We start from the raw sequence: 22,506 nt of genomic DNA, 5'->3' as shown, positions 1-22,506 counted from the left end.
TGTGAAATTGTATACTTATTTTTCACGTTTTTCATAGTTTGAGTTCAACGCATGGCTTTAGAAAGTCTTGAAAACATATCAGTTATGTATATATAGATGTGTTTACCATTTATGCTATATCATATGTATGTCATTAAATGATAGCAATACAAACAGAGTTTTTTATACTTTTGTTACCACAGCCCTGGCAAATTAGAACTGGGCCACACCTTTTTTTTCTTTTAACATTTTACCTCAGTCATAACAAGATTTTAGAATCTTTATTTAAATTCTGGTATACTTAGTATGTTTACGAGGAACATTAATTGAATGTGCTTTTTTCATACACAGCTAACAAACATACATAAAAAATATGTTCTTTGTTAGTTGAGGAAAACAATCTATCACCATTTTAGAAATAAAATACCCAATGTCAATAGTTGAACTAATATGTCTCTGTTAGGGATGGCTGCAAGTCCAGAGAGTTTGTCCCAAATTTAAGCCCCTCTTACAACCATTTCTAGTATCGTTACCCTTTGAACCAACAAAGGAATTCATAAAGGGCATCATATTCATCTAGTCTTAAATCAAAGTAAGCATATTCACTGCTTTAACTTAATAGGCCAATCTTTAATATACAGGCACATATAGTGCACTATAAGTGTCTAAACAGGTCATCCCTTTAGTTCAGTGAAAGAATTCTACAATTCACAAATGTACAGTCCCCCATCGAAGTTGGAGATGCAAATTTGAATTATTGGTTTTACACTGTATTCTGAGAAGATGTATGTTTAGCTAGAAATGACACTTCAGTTCTGCAGTAGTGCATGTTAACCATGTTAATATAAACAACCGCTTCACTGTTTTTGATGATTTTTCATTTGGCAAATCTATGAACAGTGAATGTCAAAATGTTAAAAATACCATGTATATGCTTTATGGGGTCACCTGTTAACTGTGAAAGAAACGGCAAAGGGACATGTTTTGTGTTTATTCTAAAGTTATCTTCTTGGTTAAAAAACGTTTGCAACCTCTAACTCATCAGCAGGTCAGTGATCTAGCTGCAACACAGTTGACTATCTAGGGGTCACTTGTTTGAATCCTCATCAAACAGCTCAAGAAATAATAATCGTCTTTTATTAGAGGCGTTTACTGGGACTCATGTGTGACAGTGCTATACTCAAGTGCAGATTGAACCAGTGTTACATTTTGTCTATAATGGCAGTATGCTCTACATAAAATGACTTACAATCGTATCGAAGCACTCAACAAATTAACCTTGCCCAAGTGCATGTATATATAAGCTTACACGTCCACACTCGGATGATTCTCCATCGAAAATCATGGATGTTATAAGTAAATGCAAAATACAGGTATTCAATGGAATTGCGTTAACATATATGATGCATATATCTAAGTATAAACTGGTTGTCAATGGAATGTTTCATTGCACAGCTTATTTAATCTTCTAAGACTGAGTAAAATCATTTATTGGAACAGCTATATTAGATAACTATGATCTACAATTACTGTATCTCTATGAATACGACGCAGGACCAATTATGGCATAAGGTGTGATGTGTAAAGTCACGACATATGTGGGAGCTGCCTTGTAGCTCTCCACTGTTTTCCCTTGCATGACACTGGCGACACTCTAAACAGTAGCCTAGATAAAAAATGAATGTTTGTATTATGTACTATAATGCTAACTTCTTGCAGCATAGTTAAAGGTAATTATTTCTGACTTCATAAACCATGTACTTAAAAATGAGTAGAACCTAACCTATGCTAAAACTTTAATCGAGACCAGGCTCGAATGGAAAAAAAGTCTGGCGAATTGTATATTTGGAAAAACAGCCTTATGATTTCACACGCATAATATAAACTATTAGATGACAGTTATTACAGCTGTGAAACCTTATGTACGTGTACAGTCTTTAAGTTCGAGTTAGTTTGGGTGCATATAATAAATATGTATGATTTATGAATTACCATGTATTATTATGAATTACAAATTCAAAAGTGTTTTTTTTTTATAAATATGAAGGAAGGGTGTAATTTAAAAGTTAATGACTGGCTGATTTGACTGACTTTATGCCTGAACAAACCAATTTAAACCATTTGAGCCTATAGTAGTATGTAACCTTTCATTAGTCGATTAAATTTAATGTTAGAAGTGAGCATATACGGAAGTAGATGTAATATATGCTGAGAAGCGAGTAAATTGTTATTTTTTTAAAGTTTCTCAATGACTGTACAGTGGGCTTTATTGCTTTTTCGGAAACGGATAATAAAAACACATATCTGACGCAGTTTAGCATTAAAACTGCGTTAGATTTCACAAAAGTGAGAAAGCCGATGTGATACGAGAAATCAGGTTAGAACTTTATTTTTGTTTTTTACTTGAATTGACTAGTTAGCTACATAAAAATAATCACCACTGTATGTATACAGTTATACTTCCCCCACTTTATTTTCCCCCAACTTTATTTGCCCCCAGCAGCTGCTATACTGTGGAAATCTCCAACTGGTGCCTTCTCTAGTCTAAAATAATAGACGTGTTATACGGGATTCTTCCAATCCCTAACAAAAATCTAAAAACAATCCGTCAACGTACAATTATTTGGACTAGTGCCTTCTCCAACTTCTGTAATCTCCAACTTCTGTAATCTCCAATTGGTGAATTTTATCAATAGAATTTGACTGGGGATTTCTCCAATTGGATCATATTTACAAAATCAAAATATTTGATTTTTTTAAAAATATTAATACTGTTTATTAATCTAATACATATAACATAAATAGAAATGTAATTTTCTGTTCCAAATTGTTATATTTGATTTTTTTCAATTGCTGATTTTTCCCCCCGTTTCGGCTCATGTGGAAAATTCTCCAATTGGAGTTTGCGAAAATCCCGCGGGGGACCTAAAATCCAATTGGTGGCCAACGGGAGAAATCACTTTTGGAATTAAAATTTTCATACTTCTTAAAACTTTTTTTTAAAAATTACTTAAAATATTTCTTATTTAAAGCACAAACTTTCTATGTGCCATTTTTGAAGTTGATATCTTAGATAATAAAAATTTTAGGTTTGCAAATAAACCGGATTTGCAAACTTATACCGGATGTTGTTTAAATATGAGAAAAGTTTTGTTTCGGCCATATTAACAGAGGGACAATGCATTTCAATGTATAAGTTTCAAACGAAACGCTGTTAAACGATACAATATAATACATATTTACAGGATACAGATTTGCAGCGTGGCTGTTTGGCAGCGTGAATATAGTAGCCTAACAGCGTGGCAGTTTGGAGGCAGTCTGGAAGCATGACAGCCTAGCAGACAGGCAGCTTGAACTTACCAGCATGACAGCTTGGTAGCCAGGCAGCATGATAATATCAGCATGGAAGCTTGAACTTAGCAGAGCAAGAGGTTTAAAAAAAGACTAAGAGTACGGAGAATGTTATAAAAAGTTTAATTGTACATGGACATGTTGTTCAATGCATAGTAGGGGGTTCAACTACAACATTTATATTTTAGATGAATCATATATGCCGGAGAATAAAGATTGCATTATCAAAAAGGTAAAGTTGACATTTTTCTGTTTTGTTTTACAAAAAGAAAGAAATCTGGTGAAACTGAGAGTGCTTCAGAAATATGAAAAGAAGCTTGACACCGAGAAGGTAGACGGTTTCATCCGAACAACCTTCTCTGATAGTTGAATGTGAAAATATGATATTTTATTTCATTCTGTTTGTCATACTTTAAATGTCAGTTATTTAAATTAACTGCGTGAAATTGATGTACGAGCTTGCATGTAAAGAAATACTTTTACCATTATCAAACTATCGTCATAATTCAATGGTAGGGTACAGCCTTGGAACGGTCAATGAAGTACTTTGGGGGTTAACCGGTTAATGATAGCACAATGGGTGGGGACGACCCGGTCAATGGAACGGCAAAAGGGTGTTTAACTGGTCAATTAAAGCACACTGGCGGGTTAAACCGGTCAATGAAACCACACTAATGGGTAAAACCGTTCATTTAAACCGCACCTGGGGTTGAACCATTCAATTAAACCACACTGGTGGGTATAACCGGTCAATGCAACCATACTGCGAAGTGGAACCGGTCTGGTGGAAAAAAACGGTCCATTAAAGCGCACTGGGAGTTGAACCATTCAATGAAACCAGACTGGCCGACAGAGCCGGTCAATTAAACCAGGGATTGAACCGTTCAATAAAAGCCCACTGGATGGTTGAGCTACATTGAATAAGTACAAACCAAATGGAGTCTTCACATCGGAATTGGCCTGCTATGCTCCTGTTTGAAGTTTAAACTAATTTGCAGTTATTTTGAAACAGTGATTATATCTCAATTACCTTTTCTTGTGCTTAATTGAACTCAAAAACATGAAATGATAACAGGAATTCCTCTGATAAATTGGCATGAATTGTTTATATAAGTATGTAATCATTTTAATAATGTATTGTGAAAATGTGATAGAAGTATGCAAAAAGATTTATCAAATGTGAAAACCACATTCATTTATGATTATACCACATTTTGCAGTTACCTTGGTGAAACCTGACCTCTACATTTCAATAAAAAGTCTGCGTTATCTATTTTACAAGTTCTTCTAGATTGTTTGCATACTACTCCACGCGATAAAATAGAACAGCAAGGACATTTGTGCAGGCTTTGTCACTCTGAACATGTTTTCTTGTAACCGAAGAACATTTATTTTATGAAAGGATCTGTAATTATATTTTGCTGACATTAAAATGCAGTAAAAAACCTTCTGTTTAATAGAGACTCAAGAAAGATAACACCTAGACCTAGTATGCATAAATCATATGTGGAAAATAACCAGTCAGACTAATGTTAACCTCGTTAGTCGTATATCTTAAATAAGGTTTTTGATTAATTGCCTCTCTCCAGGACGTTCATGTCAACAATTCGTAGTCAAATGGACGATGTCGGAAGATGTTATCTTCAGTAAGTGTAGGACGAACAAAAGATATTCCTCCACTCTTTATTTTGTCAAGTGTATGAATAAATCATTAGTTATAAAACTGTACCACATTTACCGTATATGCAAAACATACCAGTATTTGGAATATTTATCAAATTTGAAAACAATTAGTCAATATCTTGTGGAATCATTACGAAGGATGGACTTTTATTTTTCGACGCCAATGGTCTATCCATTAGCGTCGGTCCAGATGAGAGTATCATTCGTGTAAGTGTTTGGGCATAATACACATATACCTGTATACTGAAGCCCTGAGCTACCCTTATCTACCTGTTACATTGCGTGCCTCAGTTAATAGAACTATCACACGGGACCCCTGTTTAACGTCCTTCTTGGTAGACAATTTGTATTCAAGTGGTGTGTTTGGGATCAAATCTGGGTTAAGAGTCAATTGTCTTACCAGAATTGATCCTCATCACTCATATAACTCACCTTCTTAAGATGTAAACCAAGTCACGGTTACGTAAGGTAATGCTCTAGCCCCAATTTCTCGAAACTTCTTAAGTCCCTTATAATAGGATTAAGCTAATCTCACGATTAATGTTGTTCTATAAAATGTGTTATATTTATTTCTTCAAGAATTTTTAGAAATTATGCAGGAATAATCTGTATGATTATCAGAATTAACCATTTTTCATTTATCAAAATCCATTTTCAGTATGTATTTTGGCTAATTGAAATAAGCGACTAAAGCTTGATAAGCTTAAGAAATTTCGAGAAACTGGGGCCCGGTGCATATATAGTAGAGGATATTGGCAAAGCTGTAGATATCGTCTTCCTGATAGTTTCGCAGTAGTGGGCAATCTCCGTGGTGTTCCCAAGTCATCCATATCAGTTCTAGTAAACATTTCACATGTTACATTGCGTTTATTTGAGAAATCTATGTCCGGAGATATCTTAACTTGAAACATAAATTTAATTTATCTAAGTAAAGTTTGGCTTCGTCTGGAGAAGAATTAAGTGAGTATGCAAACGATGTAAGCATCGGGACACAAACCGATAAGTCTGTTGTCAAATATTTGGCCTACCTAGCAAGTAGAGATTGAAATTGGAACCTAGCATTAAGACCATCTTTTGCGACGTTACAATGATAAACGATACCTGATTTTTTCAGTTACCTTAAAACTGGATGTATCTTGTATCGGGTGATATTTTGCAGCAGGGGATTAAATGTTGATCGTTATAATATGAAATAGTTAAATTATGCAAACAAATTATTTAATTTTGTTATTTATCATGCTTGGCATCTTCAAATTAAATATTAAGTGTACAAAAATGTAAAAACTATATGCTAATTTAAAACAAATTTCATGCCCGTAAAATGGTTTGTGAAGAATGATAAATACTTCTGCAATAGATAAAGAAAACTCCCATCCGAATGTGATCATATTTCTATCTGATATAAATGAGCTGTCAGCTGTCTTTATTCAAATTGTCCATAAATTACCTCGTAATATCTATAAAATCTAAACTTAAGTGCTTACCAACAATGTTTTCCTTGTTTGCATTACGAAGCACATATTCGGAAAAGTATCCAACGCATTACCTTTTAAAAAAAGGTTTTCCTCCATCCGCTTTCTTTATTCAAATAACAAGCATTAATTACCATTTAATGTCTACAAAAAATCTTTAAGTGCTTAACAAAAACGTTTTCCTTGTCTGTAATACAAAGCGAATATTTAGAATATTTGGCAACACGTTTACTTTTAAAGAGCTAGAAACTTTCCTATTTAACGAAGAGTTCGTTATCATATGCGATTAACAAATGTTTAATAATTATTAAATATACATGTATAAAGCTGAACACATATGCAGGTGGGGAACGGTACTGAGTCACTTAAACATCAATTTAGGCCCATATTCATAGTCTGTCATGTATGTTACAGTCATGAGCTGCAATTTAGGCATCCATCTGATCTTATAATATATGCAGTATTTAACAGTCATTGAGTTCATTCGAACACATATGCAGTATGAAATAGTCTCGAGCCATTTAAGCATCCATCCTAACCTATGTACTCGTAATAGTCCTAAGTCATTGATACATGAATCTTATATCGATGTTATAGTATTTAATGATTGAGGACGCCATTTGAACACGAGTGTGTTATTTTATAGTCCTGAGAACTAAATGCGAATTATATTATGTTATATCATCTTAAGCAGAATTTGTGTCAGTACCGTCGAATTTTGGTTGTACGATGAATAAAATGATGAAAACAAGACGTTTTCGTGGTGCACTCCCCTGCAACAAAAACAGTGGGATATACTTATATGACGAATATCAGTTTGAATTGTACAATAGAAATACAGTAGTCACATATTTTACATACTTAACAAAGACCCTGATTATTCTAACACCTAACCATAACATTCTAACAGAAACTGACCGAGAGAAACATACGGTAATAACAACACAGACAGACAAAAAATGCATCGAAATATCTACATCAATTAATGCTGTATTTAGTGCAGGAGTACACATGGTTTTTAAACTAGTTATGCTATTTGATGAAAATGTATGCAATTTACCCATGATATGACAGTTTAGAAGTAATCATTGACTATAGGAATCTCAATATGCAAATAACTGCAGATAAACATCCATTAAAATGTAGCTTGTTACAATGGTTTTTACGAATTCTGGTACCAAGGGTGATATAAAATTACTTTTCAAGACTTGTACATTCGCAATTGTTAAATCAGAGCACATCCTTAATTGAATGGGTTCGGGTTATTAACCAAATATATCAAGGGTCTCGTCCAGTGAATTATTAAGTCTTTTTTGCGTCAAAGCTTAAATCGGAAAAACATAAAAAAACAATCAATCGCATCTTAATTGAGGCTTATGTTCTACAAACTATTTTAACATGTACGTACATATTTCATTTTTTTTTCAATTGGCTCTCGAAGGAAACTAACAGTATTTCATATAGTATACCATTCCATACTCTTATACGTTGAAAAGTCTTTAGTACAAAGTAGTTTACCCTTAATATTTATGCGAAAAACTACAGAAACAAGCGCAGTAGCAAAATTTTAAACATAAACCCGTACAAAGTACAAAGTGGTTTATCCTTCAGTTCAAAGTGGTGTATCCTTTAGTTCAATGAAAATCAGCCTTTAGTATACAGGGCTCACTTTCTAGTACAAAGAAATTCATTCTTAGTGCAAAGTAGTTGATCCTATAATACAAATACGTTCATCCCTCAGTACAAAACAGTTCGTTCTTTAGTACAAAGTTGTTCAACGTTGTCTCCCTTGAAATTGCAACGCATGCTAGAAATAGTGTATCAATATTACTCTGATTAAAAAAACCCCATGACATTAACGTAAGAAATCGACCGTTATCATAACAAGTAAAATTAAAACCAACAGCCAGTTAGTATTGTCTATCAGGATAAATTTCTTGAGCAGGCCAATAATGCCAGCCATCTGGAAATATAGCCGTATTCGAATTTTAGATGAAAATTACTTATTGTCGAACACCCTCAAAAAGCCAAAAATGCATTATTTTCTATGTCAGCACAAGACTTGCATATTTTATTGTTTAAATTATCTTGTAGCCATCAATAAAATAATAACGCTAGTAGCCTTATATGCCTGTGAACTGTGAAACAACATTACTGACCATGGCACTTTTACAATTAAAATAGCTTAACCAAAATATTTTAAATAGATTCAAGGCGTTGATTTAACAACAAGATCTGATATGTGAGAATCAATGCAATTTATTCGCAAATGCTGTTATTAAAAAAATGTATTTTTACATAAGTTACTGTCCTTAGATGTAAAATATACTATCATGCATTTATATCAAAACGATACATTCAGTTTACCCTGAATAGAAACATCATCACATTAGGATTTGTACCAGATATATGCAAGCTACTTTGTACGTTCGTGCTGTACACTGTCATTAGCGAGGTATTTGTTAGTTCTTATAACGTATCTAATAAATGCTTTAAAAAACAAATCTGTGAAACACCTTGTTAACACACGGGAAGCATAGTAGTGGTAGAGAAGAGTAGGCCTTTCGGATGTTACATCATACAAACAGCCATTGCATCCGTTGCGCATATTCCAGGAATGTCATAGACGTTCGTGGACCTTTTTCACCTAACGTTCATAATATATAACGAAGAAAACAATTAATTATACAGATAAACATTTGAATACCTCTTTGTTATAACTCACTAATATCTATAAAATATAAGGAACACGTATGGTTTTATATTGATTAATTTTGACGTTATTTAATAACGCGTCCTTTTTCCTCAATGTAATTGCCGCTTTTGTACTGTTTTTGGCGAGAGAAACACTTATTGTAGGTATCTCTGTACCATTTACTGTCAAATTGATAAACAATTCTCTGCGTCTTCACCTTCAACTCACAGACGGTCTGAAAGTGTTTACCTCGTCGTTAAGCTTTGACTTCAGGAAAATCACAACGTCCATAGAGGTGCAAAGTATTATTTGAAATAAATTGGTAAGGTATGCGGCATTGACGGTCTTTCCATCGGGAATCTGGTGAGTTAGGATCATCCCTCGCCAATCCATAACAAATACAAACATGTGTTTCCCCCTGATTTCTTAACCATCGTTTTTTGCGGTGGTGCAATGTTGGGTGTCTGTCACACGGAATACTGCATTTTGGATTCGGGGTAATACGGCCATAACCAGTTCTCGCTTGGCGTTTTAATACGATCGCGAAATTCTTCTTTATCATTGTCATTGTTCTAAAAACTCTCTGGAACAAAACAATCGTTTGGTTTAATGCTCGGTACGCAGTTGCTTATTTTGCACTCACAATATTTATAGGGATTTTAGAATTCTACTATGAACAAGTTCGAAGCTCAGTTGCTAACAGTCTAACAGATAAACACATGTCTTAGTGAATCTTTTCTCTAGCTTACCGCACCATTGTTGATTTCACATGCGTGGAATGGCCACAACGTTCATCGTCTTTGATAGACTGACGCCCGTCCTTAAATCGTCACTTAAACACCAGAAATCTGCCGTTTTTCTTGCCGGTCTCTTTCATCATATTAAACGTCGGAGTAGGCCTTTTCCATAGCGCTTCGAAACACGGTATCACTGCCCGTTGTTTAAAGTCGCCACTTCACGTCATGAATGTTTTTCAGTCTCCTTTAGATACAAGGTTGTTATTTGTACGATATTTCTGAACAAAAACTGTAACAAACATTAAAATAACAGGAAATGTGAAGTCGTGACGTTGCATTAACGGCATGTGCAATTGCGCTTAAAACACACAGCGGAAATTGTGATTTTACATATGTAGGAGACAGATGAACGTTATTGATGAGACGATGTGTTTTAATCATTATTGACGCTGACCATCTTTTATTTTTTGCATTTTTGGCAATATATATTTGCCCCTGTCTAGGTATTTGTTTGGACGCTTTTTTATGGAATTTTAATAAATATTTATAATAAAATGACAATAAAATGTACATAAAACCTAATGATAAAGCTACTTTAAGAACCTTTGATATCAATATTTGTTTATAATACAACCCCTATTCACCTCGGAATATAACATTGCAGTAATTTCAAGAAAAAAAGTACAGAAGTATGCTTGTCTTTCAAAAACTTGTTTAACGTTGCGCTTATATTGCGTAAATAACCATCACCCTAATCTGGCGTTCCGAGCAAATATGCATACTGTGTCTTTTTTGCACGCGTGTTTATGAGAATTGAGAACATTGCGTTTTCCAAGATGAATGCCATTTGCACCTGGGGTGTTTATTTCGATGCAATGGTAAGGCAATTGAGAACATTGAATATGTTAAATTAAGTGCCGGTTGTTTAGAAAGAATATTTGTCTGTCTTTTTCCTTTCAAATTATTATTAATACATTTTTCAAACTATATTTAATTATTTTAGCGCAAGAAAACAGAATCAGTTAAAGCTTGTGATACATGAAACTAGTTGCCATTCGCAGTATGGTATATTCGAACTTACTTAAATTGATCATATGCATTGCTTGCTTAGGACAGTTATCATTACAGAATCCAAACAACCCCCTAAACCGTCTCAACAGTCGGATTACAAGCCTGTTTCTTAGAAAGCGTGTTTTTTTCTTGTAGTCTCGGTCTCGTCTCCACCTCTAACTAGATCACGAAAAACCGAAAAAAAAAATTGCTATGTTAGAAACTTATTACACGAAAATCATTGGTGGCAATTGCAGGGGCACGATGGTTAACTTCTGGTTCTAAAAAGTATGCGTGAAATCCGAGTCCCGACAGCCCTTCTGGTACTTTCATTTTGATCTGACACCCCCGAATCAGCGTGCGAGTGTTAAGTCAATTATATTGTCTAGATCTATTAAATAGGCGAGCATCTGCAGTGTATGCCCGACAGAGACCAGAATTATAAGGTTGCACGTGCATTTCTTCAATAATAGAATATAAAAAGAATGTATAAAAGATATAACAGCAACGTCATAAGTTACTTTTTATATATACAAAAGTCATGTAGTAATTAGTGTTTTATTAACCAAACAAATTCTGACTTGATTTTGGGGAGGAACAATTAACGCATTGCATATACCCTGACCCTTTAAAAAAACGGTAGTTTTTGAATAAATTTAACAGTTTGGCTTTCTTAATTAAACGTACAACGCCATTTCAATTGGGTTGAAAAAGCATCAGCCAAATGTTTATGCGTGTGTAACGTTTATTCCCTATCTAGCTCGGACATGCTACCTTAAATTAAACTACTAAAAATAAGTATGAAATCAGTAATATGTACACGCGATTAACAATACTTGCTTACAAAACCAAATGATTAGAAATAATCTTCTATACCCTAGCCTGTGATTCAGTCTCAGTGGATGCAGACCTCATCTGTTCCTGCTGTCTTTTCTCACCCCGATAAAAAGCTGCCATACAGCATCATTCAGATTGGTTGGTTTTGACTGCTTGATTTTTAGCCTCATCTCTGAATTAACCAATACATCCATGAATTGCTATTTTGCTAAGGTTTCCCTTACATCTATAGGTGTACTAGAATATGCCAGATTCGTATATCCTGACCTAGTTCTCCCATGGACTTCATGGCCTTCTGCCGCCTATCACGAAGTTGAACCCTATAAAGTTCAGTCTTGTTGGCAGGCAAAATTCGGTCCTCTAATGCTCTGACTAACTCTTTATAGTCAGTTGTATTTGAGCTCAGGTTTCCAAAAACACCCTGGGCTGGGCTCTCAATGATACCGAAAGAGACAAACCTTTCTGTTCTTCGGACCATCCGTTTAACTGAGCGCATGTCCCGAAATGTGCCTTTTAGTCCGTCCATGCTCCAGTGTCATCATATGTAGCAGGCTTCACATGGCACCTGTTCTGTCCTGTACTACTTTCAGGTTTAGCATCCGGCCGTTTTCTACGCTGAGTTACATATCTGTCCATACCCGGGTCCTGGGCCTCAGGTTTAAGCTGAGGTTTTGGTGTAGACATCCTGCTTGGTGCTGCAGTTCTGTCGAGCTCCTTTTCCAACGATGAAATTTCCTGCTCTCACTTGAGCCTTGTTATTTCTTATTTCAAGACAGCATTTTCGTCCATCAGTCTCGAAACCTCGTTCTGGTTTGGAATGTCCATGCTTGGTATTGTACCAAGGGTAAGCTAGATTGCTATGAATCATATATTGCCCCACGTTGGGAGCCAAATTGTGTAACGTTCCTTCCCTTAACTAGCTCTGACACGCTACCTTAAATTAAACTACTAACATATTCTCTGACTGCATTGTCCAAAAAATTAAGTATTAAATCAGTAATATGTACACGCGATTAACAATGATTGCTTACAAAGCCAAATGATTAGAAATAATTATTATGGTTTAAGAATCAATGTTTAAATATTCCAAAACCAAGAACGCACAAACAAAAACACTACAACACCTATGCTTTATCTTCAAACAAGACCAGCATACAAAACGCTTATAAACCAAACTCACAATATATCAGTGAAACCCGCAGTCCTTATTGTATAGCGTACGGGAAATCAAACCATTAACCCTGTTCCGTCTGTATGGCAATGATCCAGGCTTACTAAAAGGCCAAAAAGAAACACCACGGATGTCCGAACCTGGAAAGTAGAAGCTGTAGCGCAATGCTTCACTTTAATTCTCCTAGTCCCCAATAGTTCAGAACCCGCCCTAAACAGTACAAAAAGATACTTCAAAGCTTCCCTATATGTTTAACGTGATGTTCTCCCATCGGCGTCGAGACACGAACTAACCATTTCTATGCCTTTCGCTGCTTATATACCTTAACATCACGTGACCAAAATGAAATAGTCCATTTTAACAAACCCTATGGGTGTAACCATTATATATAACTTATATTTCAGACTAGGGGAGTCAAGTTCATAAATCTTGAAAAAAAAGGTAGAAACCATTAAGAATATCACTTCTTTCGTATCAATCTTATACTTATATGACTTTAATATCAAATACACAAAACATCCTAAAGAAGTAATAAGAAAACAGCTGAATTCCTAAAAATCAAATACTTTATAAATGTCACTAAAACAGAAATGTTTATTTTGCGGGCTCCGGACAACATGATTCCAGAAAGATTACACATGTAATCAAAGACGCCTTGTCTGTTGTAGTTTGAAATTGCGCACACACGTTATGTTTTGTTCAATGTACCAGCATATTAAGTTCACTTGTATAAGCAAGACGTTTGAAGTATTTGGATTATCTCAACTCAACTCAACTTTATTCAGCACATAAAGGCCTCTGGCCCAAAATAAATACTTTTATATATACATCATTAATTACAATACAGTGGTGTCATTGATTAATACAAATTGTATACAAATTTCAAACCGCCATTTTTAACAAGTAAAAAATAAATATTGCCACTTGTCTTATAACAAAACTATTATCTATATATATGACAAGTTTATGGAAATATATTTTCCGGATTGAGTAAGGATTTAACATGTTTATAGAGATCGCATCTTGAGGATGTAAAAATGGGGTCGTGCCACCCCTGAGTCATACAGTCGATTAAGCGAAGTTTAAATTGCGCGTTGAAAGTATTAATGTCGCCTACGTCTTGCCATAGCCAGACGTAGCCAAATCCATACTGAAATAATATTTCTCTAACTTTTGTTACCCAATTTATTCTTCCAATATCGTCTTGACGTTTTAACATAACGTAACAATGTTTAGGGTAGCGATGGTTTTGCATATGCATAATTTCATAACAGTATTTAATACATTTTGAATAATATATCACGCAAAGTGGAGCACGACCACATTCACCTAGTGCCATACAATAATTTGTACTTATATTTAGACCGAAAAAAATTACAGAACGAACTTTGAGCTCGTTCGATTTCAGGGGCGTAACTACAACCCCAAATCTCCGCTCCTAATGTAAGAATGCGGACCATTATTAGTGTCAAACAGTTTAAAAAGTTCTTTGTTATTAAAGCGATCAAACGGTCTTTCATAAGATTTGATAGCGAAAACTGCTTTCCTGGCCTGCAATGTTAACTGGTGTTTTGCATCTGACCAAGAAAGTTGGGGGGGGGGGGGGGTACAAAGTAGACCCATATATTTAAACATAGAGGTTGCCTTTACATGTTGACGTTTGTATAGCCAAGTTTCATAACTTCTCAACGGGCCGTCGTTTCGAAATACAATGATTTCAGTTTTCTTTAATTTCACAGTCATTTCCGTCTTATCACAATATTCCGATATACGGTTAAGTTGCAATTGTAAGTTATTCGCGGTTTCTGCGCAATTTGCAACGTCGTCAGCGAATAGCAGAATTATAATGTCGGGAATATCATTTGTTATGAAAATTCCTCTGTTAAAATTTTCCCTTAAATAAGAACAGAGGTCGTTTATATATAGACTAAAAATTATCGGTGAACTCAAATCTGCTTGTCTGGTACCTATGTTGCAAATAAAAGCTTCTGATAAATTTATCTTTTCTACTCTAACGCGCGCGGTCAAATTTGCATACATTGATACAAGAACATTTAATATTTTGCCACGAATGCCTTTACTCATCAAACTAGTAAACAGTTTTTGGTGAACTAACGAATCAAATACCTTTTTAAAGTTGACAAACAATACGTAAAACCTCCACCCAGGCTTTGATGTATATTTCGTTATCATTGATTGCAAACAGAAAATATTATCTATAGTAGAATAGCCCGCGCGAAAACCCGCCTGCGCCTCGTCAATGACGTCGAACTCCTCCGCCCAACGTGTAAGTCGATCATTTATTATACCAGAAAATGAACATTGATGAGACAAATGCCTCTAAAATTAGATGGATCGTTTCTCGAGCCTGACTTAAATATAGGCACCAAAATGCTTTCGCACCAAGCATCTGGGAATGACCCTGTATCTAAAATTTTATTAAAAAGTATCAATAATATGGGTGCTATTTGGTCACATGTGTGCTTATAAAACTCTGCCCCTATTCCATCAGCGCCACATGTCTTGTCCGTTTAAAGTTTACCGATACTCCGAAACACTTCTTCGTTAGTAACAGGACAATTCGATACTGAATCAATGTTATGGTTATGTATACCATTCGTGTTTATATTTAACAAGTTAAACTGACCATCTTTAAATAATAGGTCCTCAAAATACCTAAACCATTCTTCATTCTTAATATTACAAGGAATTGAATTAGTTTGGCGAGCGCTAGACTTCGATAATGACCACAACAGTTTTGGATTATTGCTAGCTCGTAACAGTACATTTTTTACGGTCAATTTGATGCGAAATCTGTTTAGATCTACAAAGTGATTTAAACCTGTTACGCACTGCTTTATATGTAGCAAAATCCTGCTCAATATTTGTGTACCTAAAGCGACGTAAGAGTGAATACTTGTTGCGCTTCAATTCATCGCATCCGTTATCCCACCAAACGGGCTGTGATTGTATAGTAGACTTAAATTCTTAATTTGAGCGCATATTTTGCAGACGATTTATATACATGTAATATGAGCGCGACCGCCTCGTTTACGTTTTCGTTAATAGCAGTTTGAATACGTTCGAGGCTTAATTCAAGATACGTGCCAAATAAGTTAAAAAAACACATTTTGTCGCCATTTATAAGTATCGTATGTCATATTTGTTTGTTGGGCCTTATTGATCTGAGTCCGGCAAGGGACATCGCTTCGTGCATCGCGTTATCTTATATGAGATATTTTGCAAACACAACTCTCATTATAGAACAACTATTCTATATATGTACATGTATTTATTTCAACTTATCTGTGATTAAACATTTAACGTTATTGACACATTAATTTAATTAATAGATTGCTTTGTAAAATATTTTGATTTACTGAACTTATGAAGTTGGTGTATTTGCGTATTTGATATTTATGTTGTTGTTTTTTGTTTTTTTTGTTTTGGTTGTCTTGTTTTGTAACTTGTATGCATGGAATCACCTGAAAACACTATATTGTATAAATATTTGTCCACATGGACTATGGCCTTCTGGATATTCTGTAAATAAATCTTGAATCTTGAATCTTGAATCTTATGAGAGACGATGGGAAAGTGTTCCGATTCGTCTCGATTCATGACGCTTAAGTATGAAATATACGGAAACAGTTCTGAGGCAACAATATGATAGTCTACAACACTGTGTCCCTAAAAAGCATGTTATATCCCCTGAAGTATCATTATGTAACCTACCATTTATCATTAAATACTTTAATCATTAGTTCTTTGAAAAAAAACATACAGCAAAACAGAGCGCTCCAATACCTATACAGTCTGAATTTTTAGGGATAAGCCAAAACGAAGTATTCTTAATTTTTTAAAAATGTTTAAATGAGCAAGCAATCATAAACGCTTCAACCGAAAGGTAGAACTTGAGCCTTCAAAATGAAAATGAATATAAACAGAGGTTGAAATAAGGATATGTTTTTTTCCAATTTAAACAGTACAGTTTGAATTTGGAACTTAAAACAATGAAAACCAACTTTTGCGATGTTTACAACGATGAAAGATTACTGAGTACCTTAAATATTTTTTAATCTTACGTAATCTATACTTTTGTTCAGTATGGAATTTAATGTCTAATCTGATATTTTTAAGTTAGTTAACTTTTGTAAATGTATAAGATTTTGCAATTGAGGAAGCTATGCATCCTGAAGTCGCATGTTTTAATGCAGAAAAATGAAACAACGTATGCTAATTTAGAACCAAAAAGTTGCAAAACATTATAAATACGTCTACAAAATATGAGGAAAATCTCATCCCGATCTGTTCATGTTACCGCCTGTCAGCTGTCAGTTGTCCTTATTCAAATTACATGCCAAAAACGTTTTCCTTGTTTACATGACAAAGTGCATATTAGCAATTGCGCAGTATGCAACGCATTTTCTCGTAAGAGCTAGACTTTTTTTCCAGTCTAAAGAAGAATTGTTTGGTGTTTTTTTTATTACACCATTATTCCATAAATTTTACTACTTTGTTTAATGCAATATAAATTCTGTTGCTTATTTATATACCACTACGACCGAGTAACTACGATCTAGAACCGCGTCTTTGATGCTTAACATCAACATTCGTCTTGTTAACTCTATGTTATGTTCGTACTCCACTCTACCTGGTATATTTACTGTATTATGCACAATGTTCGTATGATTGTGTTGTATTTAAAATGCATGTAATGGATTTATTATTACATATTGTATTGTCCTTTATTGCAAAGCTATTCTACTATGTAACATTTATGATTTAAGTATTCACATGTACGTTAAACTGTAAACTTTCTTGGCTTTTAATGTGATTTTAAATTTGTGCGTTATTTTATGATATTCACAAATACATTCGAAGGCCAGCACAACAGGTGCTAATCATTTAAATGATTTTACCTTGACTTACTTAAAAGTGCTGAGTCAAAATGTTTATGTGTTCGCTGCAAGGATACATTCCGCTTCTGCTTGATTTAACAAGGGTTAACCACAACTATTTGTGACACGATCTTCGGTCCTCCAAAAGGTATAAAATTCGAGAAGGTAGAGATACTCAGCACACAAGTGACTGGACCGTTCACTTAAAGATTTTGAAATATATCACGCATTTTATTTTAAGCATCTTGATCGGATTTGAATATTATAAGTTATCGAACTAAATAACTATTAGGAAAGGAATATACGTTTTGGTAACTTGTTTTCAAATGCTTATTGTTTGTTTTATTGTTAAAATACCTTGTATATGTAAAGTTGAAATAAATACTGTTTAAACTAAGGGTTCACAAACAACGAAACAGCCTTTGAAACATATCCGGTAAAGTGTATTTCCCGGTAAAGGGTCTTACAAAGCCTAAGTTAGATCCGCTTTGGTTTGCCTCCGCACCCACATCCGAATACCATCCTCCCCGTAGGGCAAATCGTTGTTAGGCGTAAACTTTTGTTTATATTAGTTTTGTTCAAAACATCCTATGCTCTAACGACTTAAGATTAACAAAAGTAAGCCAAAGAAGCCTGTGCCTAAACCCCATGCATAAATTGATATCGTTAATAAACCTTGTAAACCATTTTGTTCAGCCGCTACTGTTATTAAAAAAATATTCTATGCGATTATGATCATTTTAGCACGAGATCTCCACTAAAAAAATATTTTGCATAGATACCATCGGTTTCCAATTTATAACTTTTGAGGGTCCCACGACCATACCCGACCATATCTCTACCGGCTGCCTATAACTGTACCTGACCTAACACATGAAGCTTTATATACACTACCTGATATAATTGGTACTGTGACAGAGGTATTAACCACAGAAGTACCCAGCGTATATCCTATTCGCGCATCCATAGTGAATAGCGAATCTGATGCTATTGAGCCCACAACGACATAATAATTAAAAAAAAAATATTCAAAATGTTTAAGACTTTTGTTGCTATGGTGATTTAAGTCCAAAGGGGGTCAGTGTACAAAATATATTCTATTATCGAAATATGAAGAAAATGTACATCCATAAATAGGTATTTTCATGTATCTATGCATTTTATAGCTATGCTTATTATACACATTATAATCTCACTAATGGACAATCCTGTAATAAAAAACAATAAATGTAACAAATATACACAGAAACATTGCCATGGCAACAAAAATACAAAGTAGTGTATTTATTGTCTCTGTACATGTGTTTGAATCATTATTTCTTAAAATATTATAAGTTTACATAATGCAATATTGTATTTATATGTATAAAACATATTACTACACTAAGAAACAAGTTGTAACCATGGCAACCACAAGTATCAATTTTCAATACATTACATGTACAAATCAATTCTATAAGAAAACTTAATGACAATAAAAATTGATGATATTAGCATAAAAAAATATCACTGCATCATTTGTTAATTGTCAATATTACTGTTATTTGATGAAAAAGGATATTAGGGTTCTAGCAAGAGTTATGGAAGGTTTCTGCACCCTGTTCTTTTTTGGAAGCACCCGTCATGAAGAGTAAGATTGGCAACCTCCTGCCTTCATAGAATTAAAAGCTTAAGACTGTCAAATATTGATTTTGTTTTGATAACAACTTTATATTCACAAGATTATAAATACACACAGGCTTTAAATATTTGGCACTTGAAACCTAATAGTACTTCAATTAAACATTATACAATATTCCTAACATTTTCTGTAGCATTCAAAATGTTAAAATTCTTCACAGCTAAATGAAGGGTGTCCTAGTGACACATGGAAACCTGTATCTTTTCTGTGGCTCCCTGTCTTTCTTTAACCTGGCTAAACCTCTAAGAGGTTTGTTTATATAGTAACAGTAAATGTCAGCTTCTAATTTCTACAGATTTCTTATACTGAGAAATAATGTTATTACTTATTTCTGAATGCCAAACACTAGTCCAAACAAACAGCTCTAAAAAGTTAATTAACAGGTTGTACAGTTTGTTCAATGCTTTGGTTGAGACTGTCTATGGCACTCTGTCTTTTTCAATGTCTAATCTGCTGTACTCTCTGATCTTGTCATGTTAATACCACTGCCATTCAAGATCCATCCCCTTGATGCAGATTTTGGAAAGGAGTTCAGGGTACACAACTGCTCTGGTTTTCATCAAGGTAAACTACACCCTCACCGATGCAGCAAACCTGCACTGCACAAAGCCAGGCATGTTTGCTGAAAGTATGGATTGATAGAAATTATGTCTAGTTCAGTCATATTTTGACATCACAATAAAACACACCAAAAAACAAACTTATATAGAGATCAAGATATCATGCCAGTGTTTTGACAATGGGAGGAGTTACTTGGCTAGTTAAAACAGTGTTTATTTTTGTTTAACATTGTTGAAAATTTAAAATGTAATACAAAAATAACATACTTATGAAATCTCACATATACATTCTTCCTCTGGCAACAGGTATGCAAAGATGTATTTTATCAATTTCAACAGTTATTGAGTTATGGTCAAGGTTAATTTGTTTACATGTAATTGACAACAATTAGAAGGCTAACGCTGAGATGAATACTCTTAAAAATCTAGTGCTCAATTCTGTTAGGTAAGTATTTTCAAAATTAAGCATTTTACTTTAGGGCTTAATATGAAAAATTTATTATCTACCTGCTAAGACAAAGTGCCAATTTCGGCTTTTCTTTTCCAAGCCATGGACTTGAAGTAGTGATCATCATGCTCACAACAGTGTCTGCTCCCTTTTAATTCAGTCTCATCGAAGAAATAAACTGCTTGTTGTCCTGCAACATTTGATACACATCTTTATTTTATACATGCTATTTTGTTTATCTAAAATATTGCATGATTTCAAAATAAAATATGGAAACCAGTTAGATATTCGGTATAACACAATATGTCTTCTGATTACGTATAACAAGGTTGTCATGTGTGCAACCAAAAATCTTCTCCTTGCTTGGAAAAAGCTGTCAATTAACAACCGTTTATTAATTTGTGAACTAAAGTTATAAATAACTAAAATATACTCGAGTGCTCTGCACATACTCCAAACTACGATGACACCGCATTTCCATCAAGTTTTGAACAATATTGGACCAATCGGTTGGGCATGATTGGGGAAGAAGACTGGCAGGCAATGTCCCAACTGTAATGGAGGGGGCCGGGCAGGTAACATGGATACTGTCCTGAAATAAGATAGCAATATGATGTTATGTAGAGCACTGTGATCTCTCGTCAATTCATTATTGTTGTTATAAAAACTCATAAACAGATTTCAATTATCTACAATCTTATCGTGGACAGGTTGAGTTTTTCTAGTAAATGAAGGTCATTCATAAGTTACACAAATCCTTATTAAAATGTCATCAGTGTCGTTGACATGTACATCGGGAACACTTTACTCCCATGACTACAAAAGCATATGACTCGGTATGATGAGAAATTTATATAATTATACAAGTTCATTCATTATTATGGACAATGTGGTATGGAAATTAAATAAAACCGCCAGTTCAAGCCGTTTGTTTACTTCCGGGTTTATGACAATTGACGAATATTTTCGCCTTTTTCTATATCATTTTAACATAATAAAATTTAATATTAAATGTATACAACTGCAATGATATTTACCTGTCAAAACTCGACAGAAGCATCCTCGAAAAGCAGCAAATGAAGACAAAAAACGTATATGTTTGAAAATTTCTTGTTTGTCAATTACTAACCGGAAATTACGTATATGCATAAGGGAGATAACCTTGTTGTTATTATACTCGTCGCTATCGGTAATATCGTTGTCGGAGAATATGTATATTTTATGGATGCAATTTAAACAATTGTTGTACGTTAAAATTTATAAATCTAACAAAGAAATGGTCACTTATACCAATTAAAGTCAGTGAAATAAATCAACAACACTTTAAACACGTTTTTCTCGAAATTGAAATTGCCGACTTTGTACCCCTTTCTACAGGCGTCGTCACATATTATGAATTGTGAAGTGATTTGGGCACAGTCGGGAGTTCTCTCCCGATAGTAGCTGCAGACCAAATGAGTTGCCTAGTGAATTACTACCGACCTTTAAACAGTCTTAGGTAGTTGAAACATTTCCTAAAACCACAGAGAGAACTGGCTGGATCATGGCTACAGAAGCACTTCTCTTAAATACGGAGTGCAATGATTGCCTTGTGGTAGGAATAGGTTTGCGTAATGGCTCAGGAAAGCTATGGGGCTTTTCTGGCTAGTGTAGACGAGGTTTGCTGTTAATGCCCGGCAATATCAATCTGCAACTGATCAACGGGTCAGAAATGTTTGGGAGGTCTGCAGGAAACCAGGACCATGGGAGATCTAGGACGGAATCGATGCATCAGGCCAAAATCATGCTTTCCGTAGTAAAGTAAAAATCCATTTTCTTACACGAATATACGGATAATGCAGATCCTTAAGGAAAGATAAATGTCCCAAATAACCTATGTTAACCTAATTGGTATCTTAAAGTACGCTGGAAATCACCACAACACTTACATGTGTTTTACAT

General features: G+C 34.5%; 2 long non-coding RNA genes across 3 annotated transcripts; one reads left to right on the top strand and one right to left on the bottom strand.

Moving 5' to 3' along the window:
- The first annotated feature begins 2,105 nt into the window (after positions 1 to 2,105).
- LOC128224433 (uncharacterized) lies at positions 2,106 to 7,086 on the top strand. Its single transcript, XR_008259478.1, has 3 exons — positions 2,106 to 2,356; positions 3,225 to 3,562; positions 4,551 to 7,086. It is a non-coding gene; the product is annotated as an uncharacterized LOC128224433 (long non-coding RNA).
- An 11,874-nt stretch (positions 7,087 to 18,960) lies between these two features.
- LOC128222889 (uncharacterized) lies at positions 18,961 to 21,935 on the bottom strand. Of its 2 annotated transcripts, none has more exons than XR_008259246.1 (4): positions 21,603 to 21,935; positions 20,999 to 21,157; positions 20,625 to 20,755; positions 18,961 to 20,179 (listed from the first exon to the last, which is right to left on the bottom strand). It is a non-coding gene; the product is annotated as an uncharacterized LOC128222889 (long non-coding RNA). The 2 variants fall into 2 exon arrangements; XR_008259245.1 differs by having other exon boundaries at positions 21,018 to 21,157; positions 21,603 to 21,924.
- Positions 21,936 to 22,506: the final 571 nt, after the last annotated feature.

The sequence above is a fragment of the Mya arenaria genome, chromosome 17 (assembly GCF_026914265.1).
Source record: "Mya arenaria isolate MELC-2E11 chromosome 17, ASM2691426v1".
Taxonomy (NCBI): Eukaryota; Metazoa; Mollusca; class Bivalvia; order Myida; family Myidae; genus Mya; species Mya arenaria.
This window is presented reverse-complemented; position numbering and strand designations above follow the sequence as displayed.